Source organism: Chiloscyllium punctatum, chromosome 12, assembly GCF_047496795.1.
Source record: "Chiloscyllium punctatum isolate Juve2018m chromosome 12, sChiPun1.3, whole genome shotgun sequence".
Lineage (NCBI taxonomy): Eukaryota > Metazoa > Chordata > Chondrichthyes > Orectolobiformes > Hemiscylliidae > Chiloscyllium > Chiloscyllium punctatum.
This window is the reverse complement of record NC_092750.1, coordinates 80,289,350-80,305,861: the sequence shown is the minus strand read 5'-3', so window position 1 is coordinate 80,305,861 and position 16,512 is coordinate 80,289,350. Positions and strand designations below refer to the sequence as shown.

General features: G+C 41.2%; 1 long non-coding RNA gene across 1 annotated transcript; it reads left to right on the top strand.

The window, feature by feature from the left end:
• The first annotated feature begins 5,273 nt into the window (after positions 1-5,273).
• On the top strand, positions 5,274-15,836 carry LOC140483490 (uncharacterized). Its single transcript, XR_011961978.1, has 3 exons — positions 5,274-5,727; positions 9,518-9,624; positions 14,518-15,836. It is a non-coding gene; the product is annotated as an uncharacterized lncRNA (long non-coding RNA).
• The last annotated feature ends 676 nt before the right edge of the window (positions 15,837-16,512 follow it).

The following is a 16,512-nucleotide window of genomic DNA, read 5'->3' as shown; positions in this document are numbered from 1 at the left end:
CTGAACACAATATTCCAAGTGTAGCTGCACCAGCATTTTGTATACTTGCAGTATGGTATTTCAATCCCTCCATGAATGAAGCCGAACACACCGTTTACCGCCTTAACAGCGCTATCAACCTGGGTGGCAACTTTCAGGGATCTATGTACATGGACTCAAAGATCCCTCTGCACACCACACTACCAAGATTTTTTCCATTGACCCAGTATTCAGCCTTCCTGATATTCTTCTCAAAGTGCATCACCTCACATTTAGTTGCATTGAACTCTATATTTGCCACCTCTCAGCCCAATTCTGCAGTTTATCCAAGTCCGCTTGCAACCTGTAACATTCTTCCACATTGTCCACTACTACACTGACTTTAGTGTCATCTGCAAATTTCCTAATCCATTCACCTATACCTGCAGTGGTCCCAAAACAGATCCTGGTGGCACATGACCAGTAACTGGACTCATCACGTTTGCCTCATACGCGAAAGGTCCCCAGTTTGAAACTGGGCAGAAACTGCTTTGTTATTCAACTGCAGAATTTTACATGGACAAGAACGGAGCTTTCTTGCTTGCTTTCCCATCTGCAAACCTGCCTTCGAATTTGCTTGAACAAATCTGCTCTCGTAGTGAGACTTGTTTCTATGCCTCTGCATTTTCTCCAACAGCCTACCATGTGGAACCTTGTCAAAGGCTTTACTTTTGTCCATGTATACCACGTCAAATGCCCTACCCTTATCTACAAGCTTGGTGACCGTCTCAAAAAACTCAGAGGTTTGTGAGACATGACCTGCCCTTGACAAAACCAAGTTGACTATCTGAAATCAAATTGATGTTTGCCAGATGATTTTAAATCTTATAATCCTTTCCTAAACCTTTCCTACAACAGAAGTAAGGCTCACTGGTCTATAATTACCTGGATCATCTCTCCTGACCTTCTTGAACAAGGACACAACATTTGCAATCTTCCACTGCTCTGGTACGAAATCTGCAGACAATGACAACTCAAATATCTAAGCCAAAGGCTATGCTACCTTCTCCCCAGCTTTTCAGAGAATCGTCGGATAAATCCCATCCAGCCCAGAGGACTTGTCTATTTTCACTCCTTCCATCATTGATAACACCTGTTCGTAACTAACCTTGATGATTTCTAGTCTAATATCTCACACCTCATTCTCCTCCTCTACAATATTCTCCTTTTCCTGAGTGAAAACTGATGAGAAATGTTCATTTAGCATCTCTCCGATCTCCACAGGGTCAACACTCACCTTCCCATTCTGTCTGTGATTGGCCCTATTCCTACCCTAATCATCTTTTTATTCCTCACATACCTATAGAAAGCTCTAGGGTTCTCCTTTATTCTATGTGTTAAAGACTGGTCGTGTCCTCTCTTTGCTCTTTTTAACTCTCTCTTTAAATCCTTCTCAGCTGATCTGTAATTCTCCATCTCCTCATCTGAACCATCTTGCCTCATCAACACTTAAAAGCTTCCTTCTTCTTCGTAACAAGAGATGCAGTTTCCACAGTAAACCAAGGTTCCCTTACCTTATCACTTCCTCCTGCCTGACAGGGACATACCTATCAAGGACATGCAATATCTGTTCCTTAAACCAACTCCACATTTCCATTGTCTGAATTCCCTGTATTTTGCTACCCCATTCTGTGCATCTAATTCTTGCCTAATAGCATTATAATTGCCCTTGCCCGATCAATAACTCTTGACCTGTGGCATGTACTAATTCCTTTCCATCACTAAACTAAACTTAACTGAATTATGGTCACTCTCTCCAAAGTGCTCACCTACAACTAAATCAAACACCTAGTCTGGTTCATTACCAAGGACCAGATCCAATGTGGCCTCCCCTCTTGTCGGCCCTTCAACATACTGTGTCAGGAAACCCTCCTGTACACATTAGATAAAAACCGATCCATCCAACGTATTAGATTAATAACATGTCCAGTCAATTTTGGGGAAGTTAAAGTCCCTCATGTTGACCACCCTGTTACTTTCACTCCTATCCAGAATAATTTTGCTAATCCTCTCTTCCACCTCCCTGGAACTCTGCAGAGGCCTATATATAAAATAAATTCCAAGCAGTGTGACCTCTCCTCTTCTGTTTCTAACCTCAGCCCACACTACCTCAGGAGACTAATCCTCATCAAAAGTTCTCTCAGCCACCGTTATACACTCCTCGACTAACGTGACATGCATGGACCCATTGCAGAGCTTCAAACTCCATGAGGCAGCCATACTCTGTGACAGAGAGACTCAGTCTGGAACCTCCTCTGTCCTTAAGACCTTATGCTCTGTCTGTGCCCCTCCATTTCCCCTTTGCACATTCCCTTTCCAACCCATCCCACTTGCATCACTCCACGAATGGTGCTGTCAAGGGCAGAAGTCTATGGAATACCCTCCCTCACCTTCTCTATCCTCCTTTTAAGATGTATTTTAAAATCATTCTCTTTAATCAATATTTTGATCATCCATGAAGCACCTTGGGAGATTTGCCATTGTAAAAGATTCCATTCAATGCAAATAGTTGTTGTTATTGCTGTACATTCGGAGAAACTGGAATGATGCATTCAAAATTCCAACAAGAAAGTCACTGACAGATGTTGTGTGCAGGCCACCAAATAATAACATCACATTGGGATGGGCAATAAACAAAGAAATAACTATTGCCGGTAAAATGGTACAGCTATTATCATGGGTGATTTTAATCTACATGTAGTTTGGTCGAACCAGCTCAGTCAGGGTAGCCTTGAGTTTATTAAGTGTATCCATGATAGTTTTCTTGAACAGTATGAAATGGAACTGACAAGGGAGCAATCTATCCAGTATCTGGCCCTGTGCAATGAGACAGGAATAATTAATGACCTCAGAGTTAGGGATCCTCTTGAAAGAAGTGATCACTGTATGGTTGAATTTAGAATACATATGGAGAATGTGAAGATAAAATCTAACACCTGGGTCCTGTGCTTCAAAACAGGGAACTACAATAGAATGAGGGAGAACCTGGATAAAGTAGACTGGAAACAAAGATTTTATGGTGGGACAATTGATGAGCAGTGGAAGATTTTCAGAGGCACTTTACAAAGTGCTCAGCAATGATATATTTCAGTGAAAAGGAAGGACTGTAAGAAAAGGCATACTCTGTGATGGGTATCTACGGAAAGCAATCAAATTGAAAGAGAAGGCATGCAAAGTGGCCAAAAACAGCCTGAAACTAGAACTGGGAAAACTATAAAGGTCAACAGAAAGCCACAGAAGAGCTATAAAGAAAAGTAAGATAGAACATGAGAAAAAAAACTAGCACAGACTATAAAGACAGAAAACAAAATTTTATATTGAATGAGAAAAGAGTGGCTAAAGTAAATGTTGGTCCTTTGGAAAATGAGAAGGAACATTTAATTATGGGATATCACAGTGGAGGACACTAATATCTTGCCAATAATTAGCAAAGAGACAAAGATAGGTGAGGATTTGGAAACTGTCATTATTACGGAACAGCTAGTGTTGGACTGTTGGAGTTAATTGAGCTAATGACAGAAAAGTCTTCTGACCCTGATGGAATGCATCCCAGGGTACTAAAGGAGATGCCAGGAGAAATAGCAAATGCACTGGCAGTAATTTTCCAAAATTGACTGGACTCTGTGGCAGTCCCAGCAGATTGGAAAGCAGCAAAAGTGACGGCACGTTTTTAAAAAGGAGGTGGACAAAAGGTGGGGAATTATACACCAGTTAGCTTATTCTCTGTAGTGGGAAAGATGCTTGGGTCTATTATCAAGGAAGAAATAACAGGGAATCTTAATAGCAATTGTCCCATTGGACAACAGAGCGTGGGTTCATGTAGGGCAGGTCATGCTTCACAAATCTTTTGGAATTCTATGAAGACATTTCGAGCAAGGTGGACAACAAGGACCCAGTGGATGCGGTGTACCCAGATTTCCAAAAGGCCTTCAACAAGGTGCTGTGCAAGAGGCAGTTGCATAATATAAAGGTGCATGGTGTTAGGAGTAGAGTATTAGCATGGATAGAAGATTGGTTGACTAACAGGAAGCAAAGTGTGGGGATAAATGAGTACTATTCCGGCTGGCAATCAGTGACTAATAGTGTGCCTCAGGGATCAGTGTTGGGTCTGCGATTATTTAGAATTGATACAGATGATTTGGAGTTGGGGACCACATGTCGGGTGTCAAAGTTTGCATCTTAGACTAAGATGAGTAGCAGAACAAAGTGTGCGGAGGACTGTGAAACTTTGCAGAAGAACATTAATACATTGAGTGAGTGGGCAATGGTCTGGCATTTGGAATAGAATGTTCATAAATGTAAAGTCCTACTGTTTGGTTGGAGTAACATTAAAAAAGAGATTATTACTTGAGTTTTAAAAAGTTGCATCATTTGCTATGTAGGGGCACCTGAGTATCCTTCTGAATGAAGGTTGGTTACCAGGTACAACAATCAATTCAGAAAGCAAATGGAATTTTAGCCTTCATTGCTGAAGGGATTGTGTTTAAAAGCAGAGGTTATGTTCCAGCTGTATTGGGTGCTGGTGAGGACACATCTGGAGTACTGCATGCAGTTTCTGTCTCCTTACTTGCTCAAGGATGTACCGGCACTAGAGGGGGTGCAGAGGAGGTTAACTAGGTTGATTCCGGAGTTGAGGGGGTTGGCTTAACAGAGACTGAGTAGATTGGGATTATATTCATTGGAAATCAGAAGAATGGGAAACATATAAAATAATGAATGGAATGGATAAAACAGAAGTAGAGGGAATGTTTCCACTGGCAGGTGAAGCTAGGACAAGAGGGCATCACTATAAGACTAGAGGCAGCAAATTTAGGACTGAATTGAGAAGAACTTCTTGACCTCTGTGGAATTCATTGCCCAGGGAAGTAGTTGATGCTAGTTCAGTAAACGTTTTTAAAGCTAAGGTAGCTTTTTAAAAAAGAATTAATTAATTAATTAAGGGATATGGTGAGAACGTTGGTAAATGGTTCTGCGTCCACAAAATGATCAGCCATGATCTTAATGAATGGCAGAGCAAGCTCAAAGGGCAGGACGGCCTTCTCCTGTTCCTAGTTCTTTTGTTATATTTTGCATTCCTCCCACACTCTTGACTTTCAGGTGCTGGTGTTAGATTAGGATGGACAAAATTGAAATTCACAGAACACCAGGTTATAGTCCAACAGGTTTATTTGGAAGGACTAGCTTTGCAGCTTCTTCATCAGGTGGTAGTGTGATTTTTAACTTTGTGTCTCACTCTTGTAACTGATAAACAGCAACAAAAGCCACGAAGCAGTGTGCATGCTCCAGGCAACAATGGGGCCCCTGGTGGTTGATGTCAGCAGAAGACCAATGGAAAGGCAGGGGCACAGCTGGAGGACCTGGCGGGGCATTTGGTCCTCCGACCAATCAGAGTAAATGAAGGACGGGACTAGACTATACCACGTGATCATCCTCATCGTGGGCGCGGATGTGCGGTACGTGTAGATGGAGAGCTTTTGGTAAGGAAAGAAATAAACAGCAGGAAGTTGGACAGAAATGGTGTTGGTATGGGCTGAGAGGCTTTACAAACATTTGGTGCACATCGGAAAATACAAATTTGAAACTTACAGTCCTGTTTTTGCAGTAAACTGGAAAATAACCTCATTGTGTGATCGCTGCCATCTTTATTCGGGGCAAAGATTCACTGGACACGTGCGCGGCTGCCAGCTTTGTTGGGGGCAAAGTTCAGAGGTATGTATGTGCAGCCCTCCCTGGTAGAGAATCAAAGGACAGGATTTACAGACCACATTCAAACCCAGAGAAATTGATGTTTTGTTTTCTTGGATTTGTTTCTTCATCCATTTAAATGATTTGGATGTGAATAGAGCCGGTACGGTTCGTAAGTTTGCAGATGACACCAAAATTGGAGGTATTGTGGACAGAGATAAAAGTTGTCTCAGAATACAATGGGATATTAGACAATAGACAATAGATGCAGGAGTAGGCCATTCAGCCCTTCGAGCCTGCACCGCCATTCAATATGATCATGGCTGATCTTTCCCAATCAGTATCCTGTTCCAGCCTTATCTCCATAACCCTTGACTCCACTATCTTTAAGAGCTCTATCCAATTCTTTCTTAAATGAATCCAGAGACTGGGCCTCCACTGCCCTCTGGGGCAGAGCATTCCACACAGCCACCACTCTCTGGGTGAAATAGTTTCTCCTCATCTCTATCCTAAATGGTCTACCCCGTATTTTTAAGTTGTGTCCTCTGGTTCGGCACTCCCCCATCAGTGGAAATATGTTTCCTCCTGATAGAGTGTCCAATCCTTTCATAATCCTATACGTTTCAATCAGATCCCCTCTCAGTCTTCTAAACTCAAGGGTATACAAGCCCAGTCGCTTCAGTCTTTCTGTGTAAGGCAATCCTGCCATTCCAGGAATTGACCTCGTGAACCTACGCTGCACTCCCTCAATAGCCAGAATGTCTTTCCTCAAATTTGGAGACCAGAACTGTACACAGTACTCCAGGTGTGGTCTCACCAGGGCCCTGTACAGCTGCAGAAGCACCTCTTTGCTTCTATACTCAATCCCTCTTGTTATGAAGGCCAGCATGCTATCAGCCTTCTTCACGATCTGCTGTACCTGCATGCTTGCCTTCATTGACTAGTGTACAAGAACACCCAGTTCTCTCTGAACAGCCCCTTTACCTAATTTGATACCATTGAGGTAGTAATCTGCCTTCCTGTTCTTGCCACCAAAGTGGATAACCAGACATTTATCCACATTAAACTGCATCTGCCATGCATCTGCCCACTCACCTAACTTGTCCAGGTCACCCTGTAATCTCCTAACATCCTCATCACATTTCACCCTACCACCCAGCTTTGTATCATCAGCAAATTTGCTAATGATATTGCTGATACCATCTTCTATATCATTTACATATATTGTTAAAAGCTGCGGTCCCAGCACGGATCCCTGCGGTACCCCACTGGTCACTGCCTGCCATTCCGAAATGGAGCCATTAATCACTAACCTTTGTTTCCTATTAGCCAACCAATTCTCGATCCAATCTAGTACTTTGACCCCAATACCGTGCGCCCTAATTTTACTCACTAACTTCCTGTTTGGGACTTTATCAAAAGCTTTCTGATCCACTGGATCTCCCTCGTCCATCTTCCGAGTTACATCCTCAAAAAAATCAAGAAGATTAGTCAAGCATCATTTCCCCTTCATAAATCCATGCTGACTCTATCCTATCCTGTTACTATTATCCAGATGTGCCGTAATTTCATCCTTTATAATAGACTCCAGCATCTTTTCCACCACTGAGGTCAGACTAACTGGTCTATAATTTCCTGCTTTCTCCCGCCTACCCTTCTTAAAAAGTGGCACAACATTAGCCGCCCTCCAATCCTCAGGAACCAACCCCGATTCTATTGAACTCTGGAAAATAATCACCAGCGCATCCACGATTTCCCGAGCCACCTCCTCCAGTACCCTGGGATGCAGGCCATCAGGCCCCGGAGATTTATCAACCTTCAGACCTAACAGTCTCTCCAAAACCAAATCCTAGCAAATATAAATTCCCTTAAGTTCAGGTCCTTCAGCCACTGTTACCTCAGAGAGATTGCTTGTGTCTTCCCCAGTGAACACAGATCTGAAGTACCCATTTAATTCCTCTGCCATTTCTTTGTTCCCAGTAATATATTCCCCTGTTTCTGTCTTCAAGGGCCCAATTTTTGTGCTAACCATTTTTTTGCCTTGGACATACCTAAAAAAGCTTTTACTATGCTCCTTTATATTCTTGGCCAGTTTACCTTCGTACCTCATTTTTTCTCTGCGTATTTCCTTCTTACTAATCCTCTGTTGTTCTTTAAAAGCTTCCCAGTCCTCCGTTTTCCCACTTATCTTGGCTAAGTTATACTTTTTCTCTTTTAACTTTATATGTTTCTTTACTTCCCTCGTCAGCCACGGCCGCCCATGTCTCCTCCTGGGATCTTTCTTCCTTTTAGGAATGAACTGATCCTGCATCTTCTGCATTATACACAGAAATATCCGCCATTGTTCCTCCACGGTCTTCCCTGTTAAGGTATTGAACCATTGAACTTTGGCCAGTTGCTCCCTCATAGCTCCATATTTCCCTTTATTCAACTGAAATATTGTCACTTCCGATTGTACCCACTCCCTCTCAAATTGCAGATTGAAGCTTATTGTATAATGGTCACTACTTCCCAATGGCTCCTTCACTTCGAGGTCACTGACCAATTCTGGTTCATTACACAATACCAGATCCAGAATCACCTTATCCCTGGTCAGCTCCAGCACCAGCTGCTCTAAAAATCCATCTCTGAGGCACTCCACAAAGTCTCTTTCTTGAGGCCCGATACCATCCTGATTCTCCCAGTCTACCTGCATGTTAAAATCCCCCATATTGATCAGATGGGCCAATGGGCTGCGGAGTGGCAGATAGGGTTTAATTTAGATAAATGTGAGATGCTGCATTTTAGAAAAGCAAATCAGAGCAGGACTCACACTGAATTGTAAGGTCTTGGAGAGTCTTGCTGAACAAAGAGACCTTGGAATGCAGGTTCATAGTTCCTTGAAAGTAGAGTCACAGGTAGATAGGACAGTGAAGAAATTGTTTGGGATTCTTCCCTTCGTTGGTCAGAGCATTGAGTAAAGGAGCTGTACAGGACATTGGTTCGGCCACTTTTGGAATATTGTGTGGAATTCTGGTCTCCCTCTTATCAGAAAGAGGCACTGGAACATGGAAGGTTTGAGAATTGATTTTTTTAAGGATGTTGCCAGGGTTGGAGGATTTGAGTTGCAGGGAGAGGCATAATATGCTGGGGCCATTTTCCCTGGAGTGTCATAGGCTGAGGTGTGATGTTGAAGAGGTTTATAAAATCGTGAGGGGCATGGATAGCGTAAATAGACAAGGTGTTTACCCTGGGGTGGTGGAACCCAGAACGAGAGGATATAGGTTTAGGGTGAGAGGGGAAAATTCAAAAGGAGCCTAAAGGTCAACCAAAATTGTAACATTTAAAAGGCATTTGAATAGGAAGGGTTCAGAGTGATGTCAGTCAAGTGCTGGCAAATGGGAATAGTTTAGGTTAGAATATCTGGTTTGCAAAGATGGGTTGGACTGAAGAGTTTGTTTTTGTGCTAGACATCTCTGACTGTGGGATCATAAAAGTGAACACTGCTCTGATTCACCTCTGGGCTCCTTGATGTCCACCTGTTCATTATCTAGCTTCCTCAGTCTCACATGAGTGTATTTTTGCCACATTTAGTATTTTACTACTACATTCACAGACCTTTTTGGAAATGGATTATCCACTGCTGCCTGACTCCTGACCGTATGCTGCTCCATTATCAGGTTATTTTTTCCACAATATCTTTGACAGTCAAGAATTCTTTTTTCCAATAGGGAGTGGATTTTTCTTCCATTTCTGACAGTCAAATTCTGCACCATTTTCATTCCCTATAATTCAAATTGCACTCCCTGAAACATCATGTGTATTTCTCCTACAGATGCCAGTGATCATTGCCAAAGCCCTGTTGCCTGTGGAGAGGGTGATGTTTGACTTCCTTTTACAACTGCAGTTTGAATGGTGAAGGCACTCCCACAACATGGTTGGGTAAGAGACATTACAGATTATTCACTCAGCGATAGTGAGAAGTAGAAGATATCTGTAAAAATCAACATGTTTTTAATTTCACAAAAATATTGAGAACTTTTGACATAAGGCCACAGCTGGAGAATATTATGTCCAGTGACCAAACCCATTGCCAAATAGGCAATTTTTCAGGAATGCCTTAAAGGAAGAAAGCAGATCTTAGAGGGTGGGAATTCCAGACCGTGTTGCCTTGGAATCTATAGAAAGAGTCACACAGCTGAACTCACAAATAAACACATCATTGGGAGTCTAAACTAAAATAAGTTATTGAGATATGAAAGGGTGTGTGGTGCAGGAAGATAGGAATGATTACAGCCAGGAATTAAATAAAGTGTGTGAAAGTAAATTGTTGTTGCTTATAAATGGGAGCCTTTTGATGGATCAGCAAGTTCTGGTACAAGTGAGCTTTTGGGCGGTAGAGTTTTCAATATTCTGGAGATTAAAGGGAGGATGATTGTGGGATGCTGGCCAGGAGTGGGTTCAGATAATGAAATCTAGTGTTAACAAAATGAATGAATGAGAGTTTCAGTAAATGAGCTGAGACTGTGGTGAGGTCCGGTGATATCACTGAAGTCGAATTAGTGGTCTTCGAGTGGGACTGGGCTGTCACCCTCACCTCACCTCTGGAATTCAGCTGTTTGTCAGTTTGTGAACGGAGGAACGGAGTGGTCCTGGCAGAACCCAAACTGAGTGTCACAGAAGGTTATTGCTGAGCAGCTGCGTGACAGCACTGTTGATGACACCTTCCATCACTTCACTGCTGAGCGAGTGTCGACTGATGGATGGAAATTGGCTGGGCTGGCTCTGTCCTGCGTTTATGTGTTGAACATCCCTAAGAAATGTTCCACAATGTCAGGAGGTGACAGTGCTGGACTTGTCTTGTTAAGCAGCAATTTCTGGAGCACAGCCATCAGTATTATTGCCACAATGTTTTTTAGGGCCGACAGCCTTTATACTACTTCTCCATTTCTTGATCTGATTTGAAATAAGTTTTCAACCAAGTTGATTCACGTGTGTGATGTCAGGGACCAATGAAGAAGGCTCATCCACTTGGCACTGCTGGCTGAAGATTGTTGCAAATGCTGTTGTCTTGTCTGTTGCACGGATGTGTGAGACCCCTCCATCGGTAAGGGTGGGGATATTTGTGATGCTTCCTTCAGTGAGTTGTTTAATTGTCCATCACCATTCCTGTCTCGGTGTGGCAGAACTGCAGAGCTCCGATCTGATCCATTGGTTGTTGGATCACATAGTTCTATTTGGTGTTGCTTGCACTGTTTGGCATGCAGGTTGGGTAGCTTGGGGACATTTTTAGGTATGCCTGGTATTGCTCCTGCGGAATTCTCCATTGAACTAGGGTTGATCCCCTGGCTTGATGTTAATGGTTGAATGGGGATATACCAGGCCATGAGATTTCAGATTGGGCTGGAGTACAGTTCTGCTGCTGCTGTTGGCCCACAGTGAGACAGAAGTTGCAGGGTCAAGAGGGCTGATTGTATTGTTGTATTTTTCAGTGCATTAGTAGATGTAATGTGGGCCATCCAGTTTCATTCCTTTGTTGAGACTGTGCAGTGATTAATACAATGAGTGATTTGATGGGCCACTGTCAGGGATGCAACTATTAAAAAAAGGATTTGTGATTTACACATGAAAGAAGTGAAACTATCATGGTATTCGAACAGATGAAAGACTCAACAGACAATCAAGGTATTTTTCAATGGATAATTTCAGTTACATCACACTAAATTTTTGCTATAAATTCTGTGCCTTAGAATTGTGCCCTCCACAATCACCTGATGAAGGAGCGGTGCTCCGAAAGCTAGTGTGTTTCCAAATAATCCTGATGGACTATAACCTGGTGTTGTGTGATTATTAACTGAAAATATTACAACACTACTAACAGGACTGCATGTAAACAGGCTCAGTCCAGTTAATCAATACATTCAGAAGGATTTCCTCCAAGTTTGAAGATGCAATATTCGTCAAAACCGTCAACTTCAACCTGCAAGATTGTTATTAACAAAACTTCAGGCTGACACAAATCTCCCCACCCCACTGCAATGTGGTATCCTGGGCCCGGCCCACGAATTGGAACTTGGACATTTGTGGACTGTGATCTCAAAGGAAGGGAGCAAACACAATTCTGACAGATTAGTCCTCAAAGATGAGTAGCAAGTTTGAGACAAGGCAGGTGGTATACCATCTTACACTTAGCTTAATTGCATTTCTTAATTACAGTCATGGTTTGCAAAGTATAAAGAACTATGTGTTTGTTTTCCATGGTTGGGGAGTTTTATCCAAATTGATCACAGTTGCTGCCTCTCGCTCCCCAAGTCAAATCATAGGATTGATGACAAAACAATAAACTGCAGGTGCTGGAGATCTGAATCCCAGAAACAAAGTGCTGGAGAAACTCAGCAGTTCTGAAGGCATTGGTGAAGAGAAAAATAATGTTACATTTCAATTTCAGAGACTCTTTGTCTGAACGGAAAAATGGTCATGAGACTTGGAGCTTCCAATGTTTTATTCCCCTCAGAGATGCTGCTGGACCTGCAGTTCTCCAGAATTGTGCTTTCTATAGTGAACTTTATTTACAAAACAGATCGGAAAAATACTAATCTCTGAAAGTGAAAGGTTCATTGCAAACATGAGCATAGTTTCCACACTTGAGTTACACAAGCACGTCTCAGTTTAAAAACAAGATTTAACTAAAAATAATATTTCATCTCAAAATTAACCAAGTTACACCAGTAATAAAGCTCATCCACCCAATCAGGCACTTCAGCCCAACATCCTGCAGTGTTACACACAGCCACCTTCACCAAAGAATGATTATATATCGCAAAATTGAAGGCCAAGAGCATGTCTCTTTAAAGGAGCTGAAGTCAAACTCAATTTTTGGAAGGATTTTTATTAAACCTGATTGAACATTTAAATCTCAGAGCATAATCTTTGTTTAAAAAAGCATAGTGTGTGGGAAACATCCCACATCTTGTTAAAGGTTCAGTTCAGCCTGATACATAGAGCCAAAGGTCAAGCAAACATCACACTTTCCATTCACTTCTACAAAGGGCTGACATCACATTTCTTCAGGATTTTAAGTATTTTATAAATTGTTTGTGAAATCAATTGTCACGTTAAAGAACTGGACAATACATGTCATTGTATACAATAAGAGTGAAGCCTGTGACAGCAGATTTATCTTTGGAGGGCAGTGTGTGTGCTTTCTAAATTCTGGAAGCACTTTGGGAGACTGTTCCCAGATGGTGATAGTGAGCATATCTGGAATGCACTGTTTAGATTTGGGAATCCATGGGAATCAATCTGTGGTTTCACTAATACTTGGCTTGCGTTGTTGGTGAACAGTAAGCAATTCATAAAGTTACTTATGTATTGTTGTTGACTACCTGAATGGTATTCAAATTGACCAGATTGCCTTCAACAGTGTGAATGCATCTATTGTAAATATTTGGAATATTCCACAACTGCCCAGTGCTTGGCAAATTCAGGGGGGACAAAAAATCACATGGAGTAATTTGAAATTAAGAATCCAAGAGGACTTAACCACTGAAGTATTCAATTCAAATAGTTAAATGGAGTGCTCACATTTAAAATACCTGTTATCCATAGGAATGGATGGACTGACAGAATTGGGATCAAATTCCTAGCTGGGGAGTGTGAAATGTGCTTTGATAAAGCCACCTACATTTCCCAACAATAATTTGGCAAGCTCGGAAATTTAAAAAACAATACGAGCTTCATTGCTGCTCCAGTCGGGTCACAAACTCTGTGAAAAAAATAACAATGTTCAGGTTTATTGCATACACTCTGAAACACATGTTTCTTCTACAGATCCTGCAAGTTTCCCCAATGAGCATAGTCCATCCAAATGATGTTGCTAACTTTGGCCAACTCATTTCTTTCCGAGCCTCTATAACCTGAAGAATGACCAGAAGCAATTACTCCACATATGTGGGAACATTACCGACGAGGATTTTTTCCTTCAGAATTGACTTCCATATATTCAGTGCCCAGAACAGATAAAAAGCTTGTTACCTTTTATAGAGCAATGATTCAGTGGGAGTAAAACGCCAACCTTTTCTTGCTTAACAATCACGCTGCCTAAGTTTTAAACATGAACACTTCTTAATAGTTCACCAGATCCTAACAAAATATTTTGTGTGAAACAAATCACATGATACATAGTTATTCAGATAATAAAACAAGTTTGTTCATTGAAGAACCCAGAGGAAAAGGTCATGAAACAATGTGATATACCTCAATCATCATTTCAAGTGCATTCTCTGCATAAATCCTCCTTTTCCTCCTCGAAGCATTCAACTTCTTGAATAATTGAGAGAATGAAGTCGCAGTTGTACAACACAAAATCAGACCCTTCAGTCCAACTTGCCCATGCTGACCAGATCTCCAAAATTAATCTAGTCCCATTTGCCAGCTTTTGATCCATGTCCATCTTTAACCCTTTCTACTGATTATCAGTTTATTTTACATTATCAGCACTTGAAATACTGACTTTTTTTTTCCCAACATTGGTTAAAGAAATCATAAGTTCATTCATCCAAGTTAATTTTATAATCTTTCACAAAGAAACAAGTGAGAACAACAGAGAGCTGAGTGCAAAACAAAATACTGCAGCTGTGCGATATCTGGGAACACTGTAAAGGTAAGGCACTGATACTGCACAAGTTTGTCAGCACAGTTTCAATTACTGACAATAATTTAGTAATGTCTTAGCCTTCACACAGTTAACGTAAATGTGAGATATCTGAATTTCATGAATTGGTTCGTATTGCACTTTGAGAAGATTAAACCAAGAATAATTTTTGTTGATCAAAGGAAAAAGTGATGACCAAAGAAGTGGACATCAGAGTCGAAAAGTGTCATGCTGGAAAAGCACAGCAACTCAGGCAGCATCCGAGAAGCAGGAGAGTTGATGTTTCGGGCATAAGCCCTTCATCAGGAATCACAGGTTTCAGAAAAATTACTGGCATAGACTTATGCCAATACATATGTAGAAGGGCCAGAGCATGTTACTATCAGATTAGAGACTAATTTCAGATTTGGTACCGTTCAGTGCAACATTTCAGTCTGATATTTACATATGTACCTAAAAGAGAAGTTGTCTAAACTTACAAGCTCTAGAATTATTATACAATTAAACCTAAAAATAAAGCTGGTGAACAAGAATGGCAAAGTGAAGTCCCATCAGTATTGCCTTGGGCAGTGTCAAGTAAGAATTTGAGAACACAGTTGCCACTTTGGTGTAACCTGCAGTCTGGCCAAATTGCAGCAAAGATCTGTTCAGTTTTATCTGCAACCTATTGAATGGAAAATCCTCCTTGCACAATAATGAGGCAGCATTTTGGGATGTCATTTTTAAAATATATTATTTTCAAAGTTACTCACAATTAAGAGTGATCGCTTGGTGCTGTCTGCATAACACAGTACGAAAAGGAGTTAACAAAAAAAAACATTATAACCCAAATTCAGAGTCACTAATTTATTGATATTGCATGGGTCCAGCATTTAAAAGTAATCAATTTTTAAAAATAAATTCAGATACATTTGCTAACTATATTGGAGTACAGTCAAGTTTCTTAGTGACCAGTGACAGGATTGGACAGAGTCCACATGGATTTAAGAGAGGGGAATTAAACTTAGCAAATCAACTAAAAGAATCGACAGAGTCGAATATTAAAGAAAGAAATTGCAGGACATTTGGAAAAGCTTATCATTAAACATGGTAGACTGGGTTTTGTGAAAGAGAAACTGTATTTGACAAATTTAGCGACAGTTCATTGAGGAGGTAACAAGCAGGGCTGATAAAGTGTAATCGAATTATGTTCTGTATTTGGATTTTAAAAGTGTAAATGATAAGGTGCTAAATAAAAGTTAATTGCACAATTTAGGAGCTCATGGTATCGGGGTAATGTATTAGCATGGATTGAGGATTGGTTAACCACACTGGCTGTTGCTGAGACTTCACTTGGAGTACTGTATACAATGTTAGCTCCCATGTTTAATAAAGGATAAACTAACATCGGACACCATTCAAAAAAGATTCACTTAGCTACTTTGAGGACAAAAGGGTTGACTGATCAAGAATAGATAAGCAGGGGTGATCTTATGGAAACAAGGTTCTGAGGAGCTTGACAGGGCAGATGTTGACTAGATATTCTAGCACCAGTGAAGTCTCAAAGCAGGGGACATTACATAAGGGAACATTCATTTTAGAAAATGTAAAGAATTTTTTCTCTCAATGAATGGTTAGAATTTTCTCGCCCAAACAATTGTGAAAGTTAAATGTGGGAGGGGAATGGTTGGGTTACTCTTCGGAGGGTTGTTCTGGCTTGTTGGGCAGAAAGGCCTGTTCCCACATAGTAGGGAATCTGTGACTCTGTCTCAAATTATTTTAAAAGAGGGCAGATAGATTTTTGAAATATTGAGCAGTTGAGGGCTATGCGGATCAAGCATAAAAGAGGTGTTGAGGTCTGGATTGGCCCAGCCATGATCTGATAGAATAGGGGAAGAAGGTGAAGGCGATGAATGCCCTACTCCTGCTCCGATTCCTTGAGGCTCCGTTTCATGTTTTTTGTTTCTAAAGAAGAGCATGATATAATGTGCTAAAGATCTCAGATGTTGTGAAAAGCAGTGAAAATGGTGTGTTTATGTACAGGTTCAGATGGCATTGATTCATCAATCACAGCTATACAGTCATGAGTGGGAAGGCAATTCCCTCCATGAATAAAGGAAATCTACAGCAGAGCTCACACACAGGGAATTCCTACCCTCAGTAAACTCTCCCATCACATTACCCAACATGTCTGCAAA